Source organism: Cupressus sempervirens, chromosome 5 (genome assembly GCF_028749045.1).
Source record: "Cupressus sempervirens isolate cs-2001-9-10 chromosome 5, ASM2874904v1, whole genome shotgun sequence".
NCBI classification, from domain to species: domain Eukaryota; kingdom Viridiplantae; phylum Streptophyta; class Pinopsida; order Cupressales; family Cupressaceae; genus Cupressus; species Cupressus sempervirens.
The window spans coordinates 287,693,181-287,714,744 of NC_143122.1; the positions used below are offsets into that span (position 1 = coordinate 287,693,181).

General features: G+C 34.6%; 1 pseudogene; it reads left to right on the forward strand.

Moving 5' to 3' along the window:
- Positions 1–21,564, forward strand: part of LOC149555697 (putative xyloglucan endotransglucosylase/hydrolase protein 10) — a 39,661-nt pseudogene that overhangs the window by 4,837 nt on the left and 13,260 nt on the right.

Consider the following 21,564-nt stretch of genomic DNA (forward strand, 5'->3'; position numbering starts at 1 on the left):
TTTTAGGTTCCTTAAGTAAATTACAACTTGTATCACACTCCTCACATGTAATCAATTCTAATACAGAGCTTTCAGACACATCTTTTCCTACCACACAAGTGTTGGTAAGGATGCTCTGGATTACTGAATCTTCTTCTTGCAACTTTAGAAAAGATTGCCTATGTAACATCATAAGTTGTACTATGGAATTTTTTTCTTCTTCTTCATCTCCTAAATCTAGCCAAAAAGATGTACTCAAATCTGGTAATGGTTGTGCAGGAGGATATAGATCAAATTGCTTGGTTGCTTGGCCATTTGATATGGTCATATTCCCTGATCTGCAATTTATGTTTGCATCAGCTGTAGCCAACCATGGTCTACATAGAATGACAGGATAGCCAAATAGGTTTACTTTAGCGAACAAAATCATGAAGTCCACAAGATATTCTAGGGAATCTAAGGTCACAACAATATTTTCTATCATTCCATCAGGAGTGATAGTGGAACTATCTGCAAGCTGCAAAATTGTTGGTGTGGGCCTTAATCCTTCTATTTGTAACTTCTTCATTGTTTCTTTAGTTATCACATTTATAGAATCTCCCAAATCTATTAAGGCATTTTTAAAAAATTGACCATTGATGCTGACACTTACTACTGGACTCCTTGGGTCAGAATATTTTTGTGTAATCACTCTTCCTAACATTATATCAGCTAAATGTCCAACAACATGAACTGTGGTAGGATCCTTCTTCTTCCTTCCAATTTTCTTTAGAAAAGCTTCCCTTATAGCTTTTCCATAAGCAGGAATGTCCTTAATATCTTGAAAAAAAGGTATTCGAACATGCATATTCTTCAACTGGTTAACAATGTCAAAGGGTTGTTCCTTGCTTTGTTCCTTTTGTATTAGTTGGTCTGGAAAAGGAGGCTCTACTACTGGTTGGTCTGGTATTGGTATGGTAACATTATTTGGGTCAATAGGTTCATCAACCAAAGGTTATGATGCTGTAGGAGAGTCTGATACTTCAGTTATTAGAGGTGGCCTTGGTGCTAGTAAGGTCATTCCAGATCTCAAATGTATATATGTGACATCTAGGGCATAAGCAGGGTACTGCTGGGTATCCGTACTATACATGGGCTACTGTGGTTTTCTATTTGGATTTGGCTAAGGTTGTGCAAGTAGCTGTGTTTTCTTTTGAGGTCCACTATTTGTAGGTGATGGCATTAAAGCAAGTTGTTGAGCTGGAGGGGGTAATTGTGGAACACCAGTATTTTGGTTAGGCCATTGTTGAGATCCCTTCCATTGGTTTAGAGATTGTCAATTCCCTTGGGGTGGTTGCCATTGGTTCTGCTAGTTCTAGGGCCATTGGTTATTCTACCAGTTAGGCCAAGGTTGTTGGAAATTTTGAGACCATTGAGACTGTTGTGGGTTATTTTGCCCAGCATTATTCCAATTGGGTTGGTTTTGTGGAGGACCTTGGGTATTGCAGTTTTGCCATTGATTACCATATAAATTTGAATTTTGCAAGGGGTCTTGAGGCATACCTTGACGTTGAGCCCATGGTCGGCGTTGAGCAACAAAGAATACTTGCTCATCATCCCCATCTATCTTTACATATTTAGTTGGAAGATGTTGGTTCTCCATGCTTGCAACCAATTTACAGTGGCAATCCTTCTTTTGCTTTCGGCAATGAGGACAATACTCAGCTAGTTGTAACTCAACCTTTAATTGCTTCTTCATTGCAGTCATTGTATCCAACTATGTAGCGACATGATTACTGATGTCTTGTTTGGAATCTGACAACAAATTGGATATTTCAAGTTTTGAAATGCCTTGACTAATTCTTTTTCTAAATGTAGAACGGGGTCCTTGACCTTTCTTCATGGTTGACCTTGAGTAGTTCTGACATATCTTTTTGAGGTCATCCCATTGGGCTTGATATACATCTCCATTGGCCATCATGTCCAATGCTTCCAAATAGTCTTCATTCACTCCTCTTAGAAAGACTAGTTTTTGGGAATCTTCAGACAATGTGTGTTGAGGATTCTTTTGTAGTGTATATAACAATCGAGAAACATAGTCTTCTAATGTCTCTTCCTCCTTCTTTGATATCCTAAAGATATCATCTCCTCTTGTGCCAGATGCTTTGCAATATTCTTTATATTTTTCCAAAAACAAGGCTTGCATTTCATCCCAATTTACAGTTGCATTGGCTCCTAAGCCCATAAACCATCGTAAGGCTGATTCTTTCAATGTGGCTAGAAATAATTTAAGCTTATGGGCATCAGTGTTGTAGTCAAAACTACGACAAAGGATGTTGAACTCAAATAAGAAGGTATCGGGGTCTTCAGTTGCAAGGCCATAGAACTTTGGAAGAGCAGTGGGAGGTATATTCTTGAGATTGGCATTGGTTATGAGACTTGGGAGTGGAAATGGAAAACTAGGTTGTGCCATGATTGATGGGACTGGATTATGAGGTTTCTACTGAAAAGGAAGGTTAGGCACTGGGTGATTAACAACTGGTGGATTTAAAGAAGTGTTATCAAGAAAACTGGTCAATATTTTAGTGAAAGGCTGGATACCAGATATATCTAGGGATTCAGCTCTTGATGATGATATTGTGAGGAAAACAGGACTTGCATCTTCAAAGGGCAACTCAACTTCTTCTTCAACTTCTTCATTCAAATTAACAGATCCTTGTGGAAGAAATCTGCCATATTCATCTCGTCATCTTCCTCTTCGATGCATGCAACTAAAATTTTCACACTGGTAAAAAGAACTTAATCTAAAAAATATGACTCAAAAATGCTCTTAGATTGACACCATCCCCGGCAACGGCACCAAAAATGAACTGCCTCACAATAGGTGTTCCACAGTCATGTGTTATGCCTGGCTTAGGAATAATCTATTCAAGCTAAGGATACTTCTCCCCTACCATGAGGTGCATTTAGATTGTCAACCTAGGGACGTATACTTGAAATGGTCAGCACAGTATGTGCACTAGGTACCTTGATGAGTCATTATGCTTGTGCTACAGGAAAGTAAAAATGCAAAGGAAGGAAACTACACTACTGCTGTAGAAAGGAAACTACTGAATCTATGAATGTTGAAAACACAATGAAAAGATAACAGAGATTTCATCTTGACTCATCCATTAGACTGTTCTCGGAGATGTTGCAGGAACATTCATGAAGTGTGATGCTACAGGAAGGAATTAACTAGCTATGTCTTACTTAAAATATTGCTAATGCTTAGTAAAATGAATCTATTATATCCTAATCTAATCCACCTTCCAAGTGGGCCCCCGAGGTCTGCTTCTCTAATCTACCAACACAGGATAGAAACTAAAGAGAACTAATTCATTTCATTAATCAGTCATTACATAATTCAGAATTCTAAAATACAACTGCAACAAACTGTGAATCAATGTTCTCTCTTACTCGATAAAACTTATCAAAATCAAAAACTAAAATTAAAAACTTCACACACAGGAGTCGATCCCGACATATATAGGGAATCTACTCTTTATTACATAACAGAAAAGTAACTATCCTAAGTTATGTTCGTAGGAGAGAATATAGGAGAACAATTGAAAGCAAAAAGGAAGGATAACGAAATTGAGGAGGGAGCAATGAAGTCACAGCATCCACTTGTTACAACGTAAATGCAGAGAAGCTAATGGCTCATAAAAACTCCTCCTTATTCGCTGCCATGTTTCCTAGAGTGGTTATAACTTCCTTTTCATGGTTGTTCCTTGATGCTCGTTTCTCCTTGAATGTTGTCAGCAACCAACTTCTGGATTCTTCCCCTCATCCTTTAATCCTTATCATCAGCTTAGTTATGATATAAGACATATTTGCAAATAAACATCCATCAGACTAAATTCAAGCATAAGAACGCACATTAGGATATTTATATGAAATACTGCATATTAGATATAATTTAGGCAAAGGATGACATAGTTTTTCTACCCCATAAATCATCAAAGGTTTATCAAACATAGGCTTATAAGTGTTAAAACAAGGATAAACAGAGTATCATGAAGTATCTTAAACATAACAAAATAAAGGCATTTTTTAGACTCATCATCTACCCCCTGCTAAACTAATGCTTGTCCTCAAGCATTACACTTCTTTTTCAAAGATCTGAGCTCCCCAACTTCTATCTTTCCCTTTCTACTGCTCTTGAAGGTGTAATAGAATCCTTTGGTCCTTTCCCATACTTCTCGCCTATGGTCTTCCTGCAACTTATCAAGTTTGGCAACATCAATATCATATAAGGGCCATAAAAACATTGGAGGTTGCATGGTTAAAGGACACCATAGCTCTGGCCTTAGTTGCTTTCCCAGTTCTAAATATTTTGGAACTCTATATGGTGCTGCTTGCAAATTAACAGGACTGTGTGGCTCTGATTTCTTGAGAGAATCAGGTAACCATGCCCATCTACCTCTTACTCTAGTCATAGCTCTTTGGAACACAAAGTAGGGCAAGTTTTCATATTTGGCATATACTTTGGCTCTAGCAGAAAATACCTTCTTTCTAATGTCTAGATTACTCTTCCCATAGGTTAATGTAAACCAGTCTCGAAGAATTTCTTCTGGTTGTTTAGTTTCTGCCCTCAAGGGTAAAGGTTTTGTTCTCTCCTCATCTCTGTAATTAACCAATTGTCTATCATAATTCTCCTCATTAGACATCCATGACATTAAAGCTTTCAAATGCACATCTCCTATATAGAGCAAAGGATTCCACTCAGTTTTTGCAGGAATGACAAAATTATGAATATACAACTCACACAATAGATTTTGTTGCCATGGTGGTAAGGTTTGATAAAACCCATAAAACTCTTGTGCGATTTTGAATTCTACATTTACATTTTTGAGGGTTAACATCAACTGAAACAAAAGATATTGTTCTTCCAAACAAAAAGCATATACTTGACGAGGTGGTCTACAAGCAAGAGCTTGATTAGCTAATTTAAGTGCATGTTCCATGCGTTGTTTATGTCCTTCTAGCTGTTCTTTCAATTCTTTAATCTCCTCATTTTGTGATGTTATGATCTTGCTAATTCTTTTCTTCTCCTCTTTCCATAGTGCTTCAGCAAATAAATTTTGTCCATATAATTGGAAAAGGAGTTTTTGCAAGGTGACGGCACTGTTATCCTCTTCATAATCCTTTTTCTTTTTTCGTTCCCGCCATAGATGTTCTGGCAAACTATTGATCCATGTTGACTTATAGGGGACTAAGGCAGTATTTGAGTCATGACTTTTAGGAACTACTTCATTCTCATGGCTTGAAACAACTAGTAAATCCATTAAAGTTTCATTAATTTCTTGCTCACATGCTGTAGGAAGACTACCAGAAGCTTTTGTCATTTCAGTGTGAAGGGGAGAATGGTCAGAAATTATCTGCACAGGAGACTCTGGAGCAAGTGCTTTAGACAATATAGGATTTTTAAAAATCTGCCCTCTCATTCTAGGGCTTCTCCTCAAAGGAGTCTCTTCTTGTAATATTGTCTTTTGCCTACTTTTCTTTTTCGGTATCACTGCTGCAGGATTAGTTGCTGCAGGAACCTTCTTTGTTTTCTTCTGTTGCTGAATTGCAAGAGTAGGTTTTTGTTGAGCAACGATTTCTTCTGATGACTTCCGTTTCCCTTAGCTTGACTAGTAGTGGGTTTAGGGATGTATTTTTCAGGTGGAGGCACATTCACTTGAGTGGAAGTGAATTTCAGTTCAATCCCTTGTGCATTTTCTGTTTCAGCTTCTCAATATTTTGTTCTGCAGGCTCACTACTGGGAACTACATTTTCCTCACCCTGCCGTTCATTTGGGTCAACTTGGGGTTGTAAGGTTTTAAATTTCACAAATTCATCCCATGTCAAAGGGGATACGTCCCTAAGAGACCTTTCTATTAACAACTTAATCAAAGCATGGTGAGTGACAAAATTATATTTCCCTTTTTGAGTCTCTTCCGCACTAATACAGAGCATATTATACAAAAAATTTGGGAGATTCATGGCAATATTGTGCCTTATAAAACTAAGCAACTTAAAATGGTGTGCATGTAAGTGAGAAAATCTTCCTTCAGAAGTAAAATACCCGATAACATGCATTGCTAGGTCAGGGTATGGAGGCGGCAAAGACAATCTCTTGCACCCCTGCTTTGTAACATCCAATGGAGGGTCATGTGGGGTAGTGAATTGGGCCCTTTCTGACCTAACATCATGCGAGCTCGGATAATGCTCTCCAACAAGATGTAAGCAAAAGAGAAAGCTTTTAATGAGACTGCTAGGCGGATCCTATCTCAAAAGAATACTCCCGAAGAGCCTTCACAAACAAAGGAGATAGATAAGGGTAAAACCTCTCCAATTATTGAAGACTCTTGATTTTATTGATCATTGTAGGAAGACCAAAGTGCAAATTTCTCAGTTGGACTACCTTAAGGAAAACCCTTATCAATTAGAAAGGTTGATCCAGTCTATTGGTAAAGGAAAAGGTTCATCTAAGATCACTATCAACCATGAGTCAAAAGTCTCTCTGGAAGCAGAAAATAATTTGGAAGGTCCCATGACTAAGGAGGAATCTTTTGTTGTAGCTTTCTTGTCAGACAACCTAACCCTTTCTATGTTTCTCTTTATATAGCTAGATGCAAGTTAAGTAATTGTATCATTTATTCTAGTGCATCCAATAATGTTATGCCTTCAAAGGTAGCCCATGCCTTATGACTCTCTCTGAATAAACCATCTAGAAAAGTGTATTCTATGTAGGAAAAACAAGTCCTGTTGGTTGGCCAGTTGAAAGATGCTCAAGTAGCACTTGCACTGCATCCTGAGAAGAAGTTAAAACTAAACATCTTGGTTGTTGATATTCCTGCCAATTATGGGATGCTTTTGAGTGGAAGTTTTTGCAAAGATCTTGGTGGTGAGATCAAGATGGACATGTCTCATGCCCTTATCCCAATCAGAGATAAAAAGGTTAAGCTTAATCCTAAACCTAAAGCTAAATATACGATCTTGAAATTAGATGATCCAAGAGATGAAATATTGTATGTTGATATTGGGCATGGAATGTATATGATGCCATCCATTGGAGATGATGTGACTAAGTCTCTCAAGCCTGATATAACTAATGAATTATGGTCAATGGAGCTTGATGGAAGTTCTTCTTCATCTGGTTTAGGTGCCAGGATAGTGTTGATATCATCAAAAGAAGAGAAATTCCCGAAAGCTTATAAGTTGGCTTTTGAGAACACCAATAATACCGCACAATATGAAGCCCTTCTACTTGGTCTTGAGTATGCAAAAGAAAAGGGAATCAAATAGCTTGAGGTATCAAGAGATGTAGAATTAGTTGTCGACTAGGTGCGGAGAATATCAAACTAAGAATGTGAAACTAAAGGCATATAAAATAGAGTGTGGGATGAGATTGAGTATTTCGATGCCTTTTCTTTATTTGCTATCCCTTATGAACAAAATTCTAAAGCAGATTGTCTTGCAATCTCTGCATCTCTACTTAATGCTCACCCTAAGTTCAATAGAGATGTTCACACAGTAGAGATGATTCATAGACCCAGTGTGCTTAATAATGATCGACACTAGCAAGTTTTTTGTGATGATGGACAAATAATTGCATTTCTTAAGGGAAGGCCTCCGTTTTTAGATTTGAAATTTGAAGGATCATGTAATCATAATGGAACATCAGGAGATGATCCTGAGGTTATTCAATTGGATGGTAATGTTATCCTGAGAGGATTAGTCACCCTAGAAAGTCTTTTTGATAAGGAAGATAAAAGGAAAGAGAAATGTGAAGACACTAAACCTTCTAGTTGTTCGGGTTATGAGAAAGTAAATATTGGTTTTGAAGAAAATCCAAAGATTGTCCTAATAGGGAGAAATTTTTTGTCTAAAGAGAAAGAAGAATTCACAAAGTTGTTGAAAGCCCACCAAGACATATTTTCTTGGGGTAATGAAGATCTAAAAGAATTCATGAATGGAAAGTTTAAACATCAAATTCCTTTGAAACCTGGTTCAACTCCCTTTGGGAAAAAGAAAAGGCAATTCAATCCCAAGGTAGTTGACACTATTTTGAATGAAGTTGATAAGATCCTTAAAGCAAAGATTATCTATCCCATTCACCATTCAACATGGGTAGCTAATATTGTTCTCATCAGGAAGAAGAATGCTAAGATAAGAATATGTGTTGACTTGCACAATTTGAATCAGGTGTCACTTAAGAATAATTATGGACTCCCTATCATGGATCATATTTTGTAGTTGGTATCTAGCTTAGAACTCATGTCAATGCTAGTTGGCTTCTCCGATTATAATCAAATCACTGTTGCACTAGAGGACCAACATAAAATAGCTTTCACCACTCCGTGGGGCATGTTTTCCTATAACTGAATGCCTTTTGGTTTGATAAATGCTGGAGCCACCTTTCAACAAGTGATGGATCATTCATTTGCAGATTTCAAGAATAAGATTATTGTGGTGTACCTTGATGATCTTATATTGTTTTTAAAATAGAGAAGAGATCATGTGCATCATCTCGAAGCTATCTTGCATCAATGTCAAACTCATGGCATCTCACTCAATCCTAAGAAGTCTAGATTTGGGGTGATAGAAGGTAAACTACTAGGGCATATTGTCTCTAAAGAGGGTATTCAAATAGACCCTGAATAGGTGAAAGCTATCCAATAGTTGTCACTTCCCATGAGTAAACCAGGAGTCAGATCTTTCTTTGGGTAGATAAACTTCATAAGGAGGTTCATACTAGACTTCTCTAAGATTACAAAGTCAATTGTGGATATGATGAAAAGAAATACAAATTTTGAGTGGACAAAGGAAGGTAAAGCTTCTTTCGAGAAAATCAAATTTGTGATTGCTAATGCTCCTACCCTTTCTTATCCAAATTTTTCTAAAGATTTTCATTTGTATTGCTATTCATTTCAGACCACTTTATTTGCTATACTTACACAACCTAACAAAGACAATACTGAGGCCCCGATAGCATTCATGAATATCCCTTTTAAGAAACATGAATTGAAATATTCTTTGATTGAGAAGAATGCATATGCTTTGGTCAGAGCAATGAAACAATTTAGGTTCTACATCCTAAACTCTCATTCCAAGGCATTTGTTCCTGATTCAGTAGTGAAGATGCTTCTGACACAACAAGAGATCGATGTGAACAAAAGGGCCTCCTAGATAGATAAAATACAAGAATATGATCTTGATATGAAACCTACAAAGCTTGTCAAAGGAAAAGGTTTGTGTAAGGCAATTGTAGAAGTATCTTCTAAAGGTGAAGAAGAGATGAAGGAAGAAATGCCTTTAGTTTTATTTATTAGCAATGTTGATGACTGGTTTTCAAATATTGCCTATTTTCTAACATATGGAGAATGTCCTACTCATTTATCACCTAAAGAGAAGAGGACCTTAAAATTGAAATTTGTGAAGTATGTTCTCTGGGGTGATGCTTTATACAAGAAAGGGATAGATGGTACTTTTTTGAGATGCATAGATTCTGAACAAAGAAAAGAGTTGCTTTAGTTGTTTCATAATGAAGCATGTGGAGGTCATTACTCAGCATCAGTAACAACTTACAAAAATCTAAGAAATTGTTTTTACTAGCCTGGGATGTTCAAGGATGCAGAAGAATGGGTCAAGAAGTGCGAGTCATGCCAATATTTCAAAGGAAGAGTTCAATTGGCGACACTACACTTGAAACTAGTGGTGATCGAAGAACCCTTTCAACAATGGGGTTTGGACTTCATAGGTCCTATCCATCCTAAATCCACCACCAGAAATACTCACATTTTAATGGCAACTGACTATTTTACTAAATGGGTAGAGGTCATCCCAGTAAAACAAACAACTTCAGAAGCGATTTGTAGTTTCATCAAAAAAAACATTTTGGTTAGGTTCAAGGTCCCTACAAAGATTGTTACTGATAATGCTACCAACTTCTTGTCCTAAGAGATATCAACCTTTTGCTATCAATATGGAATCATTCTCTCTCATTCCTCTGATTATTTTGCATAAGGAAATGGTCGAGCGGAATCGAGCAATAAAAATATTATGACCATTGTGAGGAAATTGGTAGATGTTAATCAAAGGTCCTAGCACAAGCACTTGTATGATGCACTTTGGGTAGATCATACTACTAAAAAGAGAGCAACATGATTATCTCCCTTTGAAATCCTGTATGGAACTGAGCTAGCCCTTCCTCTTCCTTTGGAGCTATCCACCTTGAAGTTACAAAATGCTATTGAGAATCATGAATTCAAAGATGCCCTTGAAAAACAAATGTTGTGTTGGAAGAAGAGAGAGATGTGGTTGTAGATAGAATTTAGGAACATCAGTCCCATGTAAAGAAGTTATTTGATAAGAAGGTCAAGAAGAGGGTGTTACAAGAAGGTGATCTTGTCTTGCTTTGGGATAAGCATAGAGAACCAAAGGGTTTATATGGAAAATTTGACTCCTTATGAAGAGGCCCTTTCCAAATTAAAGAGGTATGTGGAAAGAACTCCTTTATTTTGTCATACCTAAGTGATACCCAATTTCCCTTACCTTATAATGGGCAACACTTGAAGCATTATCATCATTAAAAGGTGTTGTACACCTTTTTGTATATAAGTTGTCCCATTTTTGGTGTGCTCCTATCCACTTGTCTTACTTTAGTTTTTCTTTCTGCTATTTTTCTTTTTCGTGTTAGTTCCCTCTTTTGTAAATTGGTCCCTCAGATGACTCTATTTTATAGCCCAATGGATAAGGCACTATTTTATTCATTTTGGATTTGAGCTTCATCCTTGTCAGTCCTTGTCCCCAGATAGAGCCAGATGTTACTTGTTAATAAAGAGTTTCAATTTTTGAACTTGTTAATCCCCTAGTTATGTGTGAAATACATCCCATTTTAATCATTGGAATGGTCATTTCATCCCTAAGTTTTTGTGAGTTTCTAAATCATCATGTCTTCGACTTGTTCCGAGCTCTGCCCAACACTTGAAATTTTCAAAATCTGACTTCTGAGCCCCAAGTTATCACAGGTTAATGGAGGGACCCAAATTATGCATTTTCAAGTTTATCATTAACCATTAACCTCTCAAATAGGTTAATGATAACTTTCAAATTGCGCATTTTGGAGTAGGTTAATTAACCTCTCCAAAAACACGTAACCATTAACCTCTCAAATAGATTAATGATAACTTCTGAATTACGCATTTTGAAGTAGGTTAATTAACCTTTCCAAAAATGTGTATTTCTTAACCTCTTTGAGACAACCATTAACCTCTTTGTTTAGTTGATTAAGGTCAAGAATTGGAAGCAAGAAGATCATCATGTTGAACACCAAATGGAATTGGATGAGGAAGGTGGATTGTTTACTAAGAAGCAAGAACATTAACTCAAGGAGAATTCAGAATGGTAGACATTTATGTGATATGTGAAATGTTGGAGCTTGTAGGATACATGATACATGTTTGACAAAATTCTTGAGCCAGATACGGTGTCCTCGACGGTGCCGATTGGAGGGTATGCATAGAAAATGGTACACTAATGAGGCTCTATAGGTGTTTGGGAAAATTCTTTGATGGTAAGTGTTGTCATGGACTAAACTCAAACTAAAATTCACATCTAGATGTTGTAAAATGAATGAAGGAATATGTGAGGAAAAGAAGTGAGTCTCAAGCAAATTGCTCATTATTTCCTCTTTGCCTGTGCATCAGTGAAGTAAATGAAGTTGAATCATTAATATTGTGATGTTGATTGTGTCAATACCGTGCGTGAACTATTTGGTAGAATATCTCTATTCTCAGCCCACGACATGATAATCTCCAATGATAAATGCTATTGGTCATAATGGAAAGCACGACACCATGATTCAAACTTCACCTCCAGCTTTGACGGAACATATTATGGTGTTTGGCTATTGATTTATCTTTTATGGAATACCCTTGGATATGCCATCTCATTGGAATTAATGTGCATGGTCATCAAATCAGGTTGGACACACCAAGTCATGGATGAAACCAGGGGTAGAATCTGCGCTACCATATTTGAGTCTTGCACTTAGTGGGGATGCCTTCCTTAGTGGTGCTATGGGATTCCAAATGATACTGGAGTGAAATTCACAAATATTATCAGGATGCCATGATAGCTCTAGAATTTTGTTCAATATAAAACCATGGGTGCAGATACTTGGTGTTGCTGCAATTGACAAACTTGTTTCTCAACGTCTCATGTAGATTACTCTTGGAGGAAATGACTACATCAACAATTACTTCCTCACACCGATAACAAATGGGGCATCAAGTGAAAGTAGGTTTTTAGATTATATTCAAATTGAAGGAAAACTATGTTGATCACCTTATCGACAATAAATTGAATCAATTACATCAAAAGTTGCCAAAACATTGAATTTTAGCAAAGATCTCTACATTACATGGTCACTAGCCAGTGTTAAGACTCTGAATGATGGATTGGAGAATCAACTGATTTTGACCCAAGATTCTAGGTTGGGATTTAGTTACAATGACATGTTTCTATTTGGAAAGATTGAAATGGAAATCAAGCTCATCCCTGGTAACTCAGGTGGCACAGTGGTTGCATTCTATTTGGCCTCAAACTAGCCCAAGCATGATGAATTGGACTTTGAGTTTCTACCGAATGTTTTAGGAGAGCCAATCACTGTGTAGAAAAGTATATTTGCAGATGGAATTGACAACAGAAGGGAGCATATAAACCTTTGGTTTGATCCTACCCAATATTATAAAAAATACTCTATTTTCTAGAACATATACTACATCATATTTTATGTAGATGATGTATCCATCACAGTACACAAGAATTATGCAGATAAGGGTATTGCATTTCCTAGAAGGCAACCCATGGGAGTATATGCAACTATATGGAATGGGGATAATTGGGCTACTCAAGGTGGAAAAGTTAAAATAGATGGGAATGGAAGTCCTTTTGTTGCTTTGTTTAGAAATTTTTAGTATGGAAGTGTGCCCATGGAAAGGACATTTAAGGTTTTACAGGTATAGAAGTGCCCAAAATTGGTGGAACAAAAGGACACATAGTACTCTGGATGATTCGTTTAAGGGAAAGCTTGAATGGGAAAGGAGTAATTATCCTATCTATGATTATTGCACTGATAGCAAGATAATCAACACTACTACTTCTGATGTTACTCTCAAAATGGAATTCACTCTCTCTAATATTAAGGACTGCAACTATACAATGGTTTGCAAATATCATGTCAATGGTTCAAGCTTCTGAAGACATCTTCCAAGCCATACATTTCAAATAGTGGTCATTTTCATTTAAGGTTAATTTTGTTGAGGTTAATTAACCTCACCCAAATCACGTATTTGGGAGGTAGTTACTAACCACACAGGGGTAGTTATTAACCTTTGTGTCTATATAAGGGCTCTTTTGGGCTTTGTCAAAGGGACTTTTTGGTTTTGAAAATAAGGGAACACTATGCTGAAATTTTGATCAAGAGATAAATTTTGGAAAGTATGTACACTTTTTATCTCTGAAATCAAAAAATCTCTATTGTCTTCTTGGTGAAAGGAAATGAAATGAGATGTACTTTTGGTTTCTTATTCTAAAATTAAAATTGTTGCATGTTGTAGTAGACATTGTCATGGTACTATGCAGATGTTTATGAATAATGAATGTGCTTGGTAATACTGGTTGCTTTTGTGCATAGTTCTTGATCGCCTTTGTTATCATTCTTTTTTACCCAAGAAGGTTGTGAGGGCGTGCGGTGCATTCATCCTAAATAGCTTTCTCTTGATCTTTGAAGTTTTAGATTCTTTATTTGAAAATATTTTAAAAATTATATCATACAAGGGAGATGCCCCTCTAAATGCAAAGGAAGGCCGCATACCAAGGGCCTATCCAACTGTTGTGAACAATTTGCCACACACTCCATTAGGCAAATTCTATCGTGACAAATCTGTTTACCAACATGGTGCTAGTAATATAATGAATTCCAAGGCTAAAATGATGATGTGGGCCATGATTCTACAATAAAAAATCACATCCAAATGAGAGAATAAGTATAATAGTCTTAACTTATACAATTTCTTCATGCTCATTAAACAAAGGCTACAGGGGCAACTTGAGTCCCTGCTTAGGTGGGGGACAAGGAAGGAAGACGGGAAGAGGGGAGAATAATATATAGTTGGCATTGGCTCAAGTTTTAGATGATATTTATTGATAAGTTGAAGGAGTGGAAAATTAAGAGTGGCTGTGATGGGAATTGCACTCAGACTTGTTTATAGTGTTGTTTTTTACATTATCTCATATGAGATTTTTTAAGTTTTTTAAGTTTTCTTCTTTTTGATAATGAGAATATATTGCAAGTAATAGAGTGGAAAAGAAATAAGTAAAAATTGTTGGTGAATGCAAGTTAAAGCCAAGATACCATTAAAAAAACTGGATGCAAATCTATTGTTTAGTAATATTCCATAAAGCATGAAAAACAAATTTCTATTTCAAACTCTATTCCTTAATAAAACATATTGAGCATCCATATAAAATAAATATAAAATCAATATTTATAATGTTGAGTACATAAACATATAATTGTGCACCTTTCCCACTTGTCTTCTTCGAACTAAAGAAAATATCATCAAACATTCCAAATTCCTTTCCAAAAGTGTAAGTACTTAACCCATCCATGATACAATAGTGCACATATTAAATACATCATTGTATAAACATAAACCTTATAACCCTACTCTACCTAGCACTAGAGAAATAATACCTTTGGTAGTTCCTCTAAAAGATCTAGGCACAAAATCCATGTGAGCTTCAACCAACTTAGGATTTTCAATAGTCGTGTGCTAAACTAAGGCAAAATAAGTCTTAATCAGTACATTCCAATTTATATTGATAGTTAGAAAATTTTAGTTCATATAGAATATTTTAACAATCTTTTGTTTCCAACTACTTAATGTAGATGGTGCTTTGCCATTTGAAACTTTGAAGATCCATTGATAAAATTTTCATTATACTGTCTAAAGTTTGATTGTTTTAGAAAAAGCAATTGCAATGAAATAATTTCAAAAATTGAATCAAGTGGCATTAGCTTTGATCAACTCTTTTATAGGTAAAAGAAATTAATTTAAAAAGAATATGAGCATCCATATCTATAATACTATTGTATTTAAATACTTTATTGTGTACCGGTTTTCATGGTTCAATCCCCTTCCCTATCATGTATTTACTTGATTCTAATGCTCTTATAAATTTTATTAAAACTCTAATAGATCTCCTATTAACTTTGAAATATTTCCCATTTAATGATCTCATATTTAATTGTCTTCTCTTAATTTGAGACATTCCCCATTGAATCTGATCCATTTCCCATTTTGATATTTAATCCTTCATAGGTTTAGGCAACATTACCTTGAATCTTTTACTTTTACTTCAAACTTTGTTATTTTGCGATAGGAAATACCTAGATTGGATTATTTCCTTTTCCTTGTAAAGATGCAACCCACTATGATGTATTCTAACACTTTTGGGTTTACTAGATCTTGTTTTGAAACTTTGATTTGTTGTATCTAACACCATTGTTGACATTTCTAGTATGGAATCATGAAGTTTTAGATATCTTAATTTTATTTGTTTATTTATGTCCATTTGTTTCACAAAAATGAACAATGAAATTCATATATCTTTTTCCTTATAAGGTTTGCAACAATATTATGAGGACTTGATAGATTTATGATTTAATTGTTTCTTATTATAGATAGTACAAATTTACTTGGATTGTCAAATCACTAGACCAAGTTACTATGTGAACAATCATGGTAAGTGAGAATCAAAGTCTATGTGTAAAGAAAATGGTGAACACAAATCTGAGTAGGCCTTGAGGCCTTAGGGAAGAGATTGTGTTTTGATTGTGGTTTTATCTCAAGATTAATAGAATCATAAGAATAATAACAAATAGCCAAATGTAGCATCCAAAGTGATAGATAGTCCTTAAAGATGTATGAGTCATATTTTGATGAGACTTTGGCTCTCTACTTTTGATACTTTTGATTCTTGATACCTGCATGTTATAGTTACTATGTGAACAATCATAGTAAGTGAGCATCAAAGTTTTTGTGTAAAGAAAATGGTGAACACAAATTTGAGTAGACCTTGAAGCCTTAAGGAAGAGATCATGTTTTGATTATAGTTTTATCAAGAGATTAATAGAAACATAAGAATCATAATCAATAGCCAAATGTAGCATCCAAAGTAACAAATATTCCTTAATGATATATGAGTCATATTTTGATGAGACTTTGGCTCTCTACTTTTGATTCTTGATACCATGTTATATTAGAAAGGTTAAATTGGGACAATAGGAAATTGAAGACTTGGATTTTTCAATTAGATCTGACATTTCCAAAAAAAGTCTACTTCATTTACATTTTTCCTTTAGATCCATAAAAGCATAATTCAAATTGAGAAAATTTTGTTTGCATCAAAATGTTTCAAAAGACAATGATGGATCATGCTAGAAATGACAAAAGGCAAGATGGTTGTATGCCCAACATAATGAAAAATAAAACCAGGTATTATATTTGATTAGCTATTAAGTATAGATACAAATTGACCTCTAAGAATGACAACACAAAGAGGTTTTGCCTCAAAAAAAAATGCAAGATATAGAAAAACCCATTTGATGACTAGTAAAGACCATTTCCAAACTTCAGATAATAATAAATTGCCCCAAATATTGCAGATTTTGATTCCTTATCATCATTCACCAGCTCATCTTGAGGTTTGGAAGAATAGATTCACTAAATTGGTGCACATTGACTATGTTGTGGATGGAATAAATCCTCCTCACACCCATCTAAGAGCCACCAAGATCTTAGTTTTACTTAGAGGCAAATTGTTGGTGGGGTTCATTGACATGACCAAGATGTTAAAGAAGGGAGAAGTGTTTGTGTTTCCAAAGCGATTGATTCATTTCTAACACAATGTAGGAGAGAGAAATACAATCGCCATAGTTGTGTTGAGCAGTTTGAATATAGGAGTTTAGTTTGGATAATTGATGATGATGCTAGAAAAAATATAATTTTTTCCTTAAGAAGTTTTTAGTTAATTTTTTTTTCACTTTTCATACAAATAAGAATGTGCTATATGCATATTTTTAGGATTGATTTTTATTTGTTTTTATTTTATTCTCTTGCAAATAAAACATGTCTAGATACATGTGTATCCAATTTTTTGGTCATTTTTTCCTCTCGCTGTAAATTATTTATATTTAAACCTTTTGTAATATTTTTCAGTAGTGCTACAGTAAAAGTTATATTTTTAGAATATATTCTTGTGTAAAAGCTACATTTGGTATCAGAGCTTTAGGATTGTATAGGTTTCAGTATGGTAAATAATACTTTTTAAATTTCAGAATTTAATGGAGCTAATTATCAGTAATATTGGTCAATCAAGATGAAGACTTTTAGGATAGGAAAATACTTTTGGGACACTATTGAATCAAGATATGAGGATGATGAGGATTGGAGTGATCATTAAGGAAATGAGAGGAGAATAGAAAAGGAAGATGAAAAAGGGAATGCAATGGATCTTATTCATGTTCAAATGGCTATCGAAAAGAGCTTGTTTCCTAAAATTATTAATGCCTAGACAATAAATGATGCTTAGAAGATTCTAAATGATGCTTACCAAGGAAATGATAAGATTAAAGTTGTAATTGTACAAATTGTAAAAAGAGAATATGCAAATTTGAAGTTGAATGAAACATAGTATGTGGGAGGCTTTTGAGTGAGACTCAAATATGTGGTGAATAAAATGATCACAACTTTAGGTGAACCTATCACCCAAGAGCATGTGATACCGAAGGTATTGAGGTCTCTAACCCCAAGATGGAATACTCTAGCAATTATTATGGAAGAAAGAAATGATTTAGCCACCATGAAGTATGATGAGCTAGTTGAATCTCTCATGTCACATGAGGATATATTAAGGGATACTTCTACAAGCATTAATGAGAAGGATTATTCTTCCCAATTGAAAATTTTATAGAATGATGGTGATAGAAAAATTAATAACAACAAGAAGGTCATAGGAAAGTATCAAATTAGAATTATTCAAGAGGAACTAGATGAAGAGGAGGTACTCAATGAGGAAGAGGAAGAGGTAGATTTGATAAAAAGAATACTCAATGTTATCATTGCAATACATATGTCCATTCTAAAAGAGAGTGTTGATTGAATTTAGATAATAATAATGCCAATTATGCTCAACAAAATGAAGACCCTTCATCAAGAACTTTATTTTTGTGTTTTGACAAAGCTAAAAATAATATGAATTATGTTTGGTATTTAGATTCTAGGTATTCTAATCACATGTCTAGTAGTAAGGAAATATTCTCAAAGCTTGATGATAGTATTAGATCCAATATTACTCTTGGTAATAGAAATATAGTTGAGGTTGTATCCAAAGGATCCATGAATGTTTAGACAAAGGAAGGTACAAAAAGTGAACTCAAGAAACATATTATTATTCAAAATTGAAGCATAATTTGTTAAGTGTTGGGCAAATATTTGAGAATAATTATAGAATGGTATTTCAAAATATGAAATATACTATCTATAATTAGAATCAGGGAAATAAAGTGATTGCAATTGTTCCTATGTCAAAGAATAGAATGTTTCCTTTGAAGTTTAGTGAAAATGATAATCTGCTTGTCAATATGGCTTATGAGGATAAAAGTTGGTTTTGGCATCTTAGGTATGGAAATTTGAATTTTAATAGTTTGAAGATTCTTACAAAAAATTCTTTGGTTCTTGAGTTGTCTAAGTTTGAAGAAAATACTAATATTTTTGAAGGATGTGAAAAAGGAAAGCATGCAAGGGAATCATTTCCAAGAGGCAATGAATGAAGGACAAATCACCCACTTCAACTTGTTCATCCTAGTATATGTAGCCCTATGGAAATGAAAAGTTTGGATAAGTCATCATATTTATATCTTTTATTGATAATTTCTCACATATATGTAAGGTATATTTTTTTAAGACTAAGGATGAAGCCCTTGATACTTTCAAGAGGTTTAAGGCTTGCGTAGAGAAAGAAAAAGAGAACACAATCAAATGTTTGAGAACAAATGATGGAGGAGAGTATCACTCAAGATATCTTCAGAATTTTTATGAGATGGATGGGATCAAGAGATAAATCATAATTGCCTACACACCTCAAAAAAGATGTGGCTAAAAGGAAGAATCTTACTATAGTAGAAATAGAAAGGAGTATGTTAAAAACTAAGGGCTTGAGTAGTTCTTATTGGCAATATGTTTTTGCTATAGTAGTCAATATTCTCAATAGGAGTCATACCAATGCCATACAAAAGATGATTCCATATGAAGCATGGTATGAAAAAAGGTCTAATGTCAATCATTTAAGTTTTTTTGGTTGTTTTTCTTTTATTCATGTACCTAATCAAAATAGGCAAAAGTGACATGCTAAAAGTGAATCATGTATTTTGTGTATTATAGTGAGGAGAGAAAATATGATAGATTGTATAATCTTGTTATCAATAAGATTCATGTCTTGAGAGATTTGATTTTTGATGAGGGGGAGTCTATGGTCATCAAAAAACCAATGTTGAAAAGAAAAAATCTATTTTGGAAAATGATACAATTGATAATCATAATCATGAGAAGCCAAGTAATGGGTCTATTTAATGATCTTCAAGTCAACCATGAAGTCCCTTATCTAGTCCAAGAACAAGCCAAATTCAAGTTCAAGCACAAACCCAAATTCAACTCGAAGGCCTAAGAAGAAGATGAGAACAATGAATGATATTTTATGAGTCAAAATCAAGCACATGAAGAAAATCCAATAGTTGAGGTAAATTTTTATACATTACTTGCTCAAGATGATTTTGAACCATCATGTTTTGAAGATGCATGTGTTAATGAGGTTTAGATGCAAGAAATGAAAGAAGAGATGGATTCAATTTATAAGAATTAGACTTGGGAGCTTGTAGAGTTTCTACATGAGAAGAAGGAGATTGGCATGAAATGGGTCTACATGATCAATGATAACAATGATGGGAGTGTTGAAAGACACAAGGCAAGATTATTTGCTAAAGGGTTCATTCAAAGTTATGAAATTGACTATGAAGAAAGTTTTGCACTAGTAGCAAGACAAGAGACTATGAGGATGCTAATCTCTCTTGCAGTTCAAAAGAAATGAAGTATTCATCACATGGATGTGAAAAACTCCTTCTTGAATGGGTACTTATAGGAGGAAGTATATGTGGGGAAGCCAGAAGTTTTTGATGTTCAAGGAAAAGACAATCATGTGTATGAGTTGAGGAAGGCCTTGTATGGTGTCAAGCAAGCACCACAAGCATGGTATGCTAATATTGATGGGTATTTTCAGTAGAATCACTTCCAAAGAAGTAAGAGTGAACCTACCATTTACTACAAACAAGAAGGTAATGATATTATCATTTTAAGTTTGTATGTTGATGATTTATTATATGTGGGTACCTTTCCTAAAATGAAAGATCAATTCGATGCTACCATGATGGATGAATTTGAGATGAAAGATCTTGGTCTCATGAAATATTTTCTTGGAATGGAAGTTTGTCAAGGTAAAGTTGATATTTTTATTTGTCAAACAAAGTATGCAAACAATATGTGGAAGAAATTTGATATGGTTGATTTTAAACCTCTTTCAACTCCATTTTCTCATGGAGTTGTGTTGTGTGAGGAGTATGGTGCTCGATTAGTTGATGAGACAAATTACAAAAGTATTTTTTGGAGTTTGATGTTTCTAACCCACACAATACCTGATATTTCTTATTTAGTTTCTCTTATTTCAAGGTACATGATAGATCCACCATAAATACATATGAAATAAGCCAAAAGGATTTTGAGGTATATGAAAAGAACTATCAGTATCAATTTTGGTATTCATTACTACTCTCTTAAATCATTCATGTTCTTGTTGAATTTAGTGATTTAGATTTTGGAGTGTTAGGGATAACCATAAGTCTACATCTAGAAATTGTTTCTCTTTTGGTTCTAGTTTGATTACATGGAGTTCAAGAAAATTTTAAAAAAAATCTCTCTCATCCATAGAAGAAGAGTATGTTGAAGTTACCTCAGCTAGAACACACGCTCTTTGACTAAGAAAGGTTCTGATAGAAATTGGTGAGAAGCAAATTCAACCTATTGTAATTTATTGTGAAAATGTAAGTTCTATTAAGATGGCAAGAAATATAGTTCATTGCAATATGAAAAAACATTTTGATTTGAAGTATCATTTCATCTATGACTTGGTACAGAAAAAAGAAGTTGAATAGAAACACATAAACACCCAAGATCAACTAGTAGAAATCTTCACCAAGGCAGTTGAAAATAATCATTTTTTTTGTTTTCCATGATCCGATTGTGAGTCCACTCAACATCAAGGGGGAGTATGTGGATAATTAATGATGCTGCTGGAAAAACCATAAGTTTTTCCTTAAGAAGATTTTAGTTAATTTTTTAATTTTTTATGCAAATAAGAATGTTCTATATGCATATATTTAGGATTGAGTTATATTTG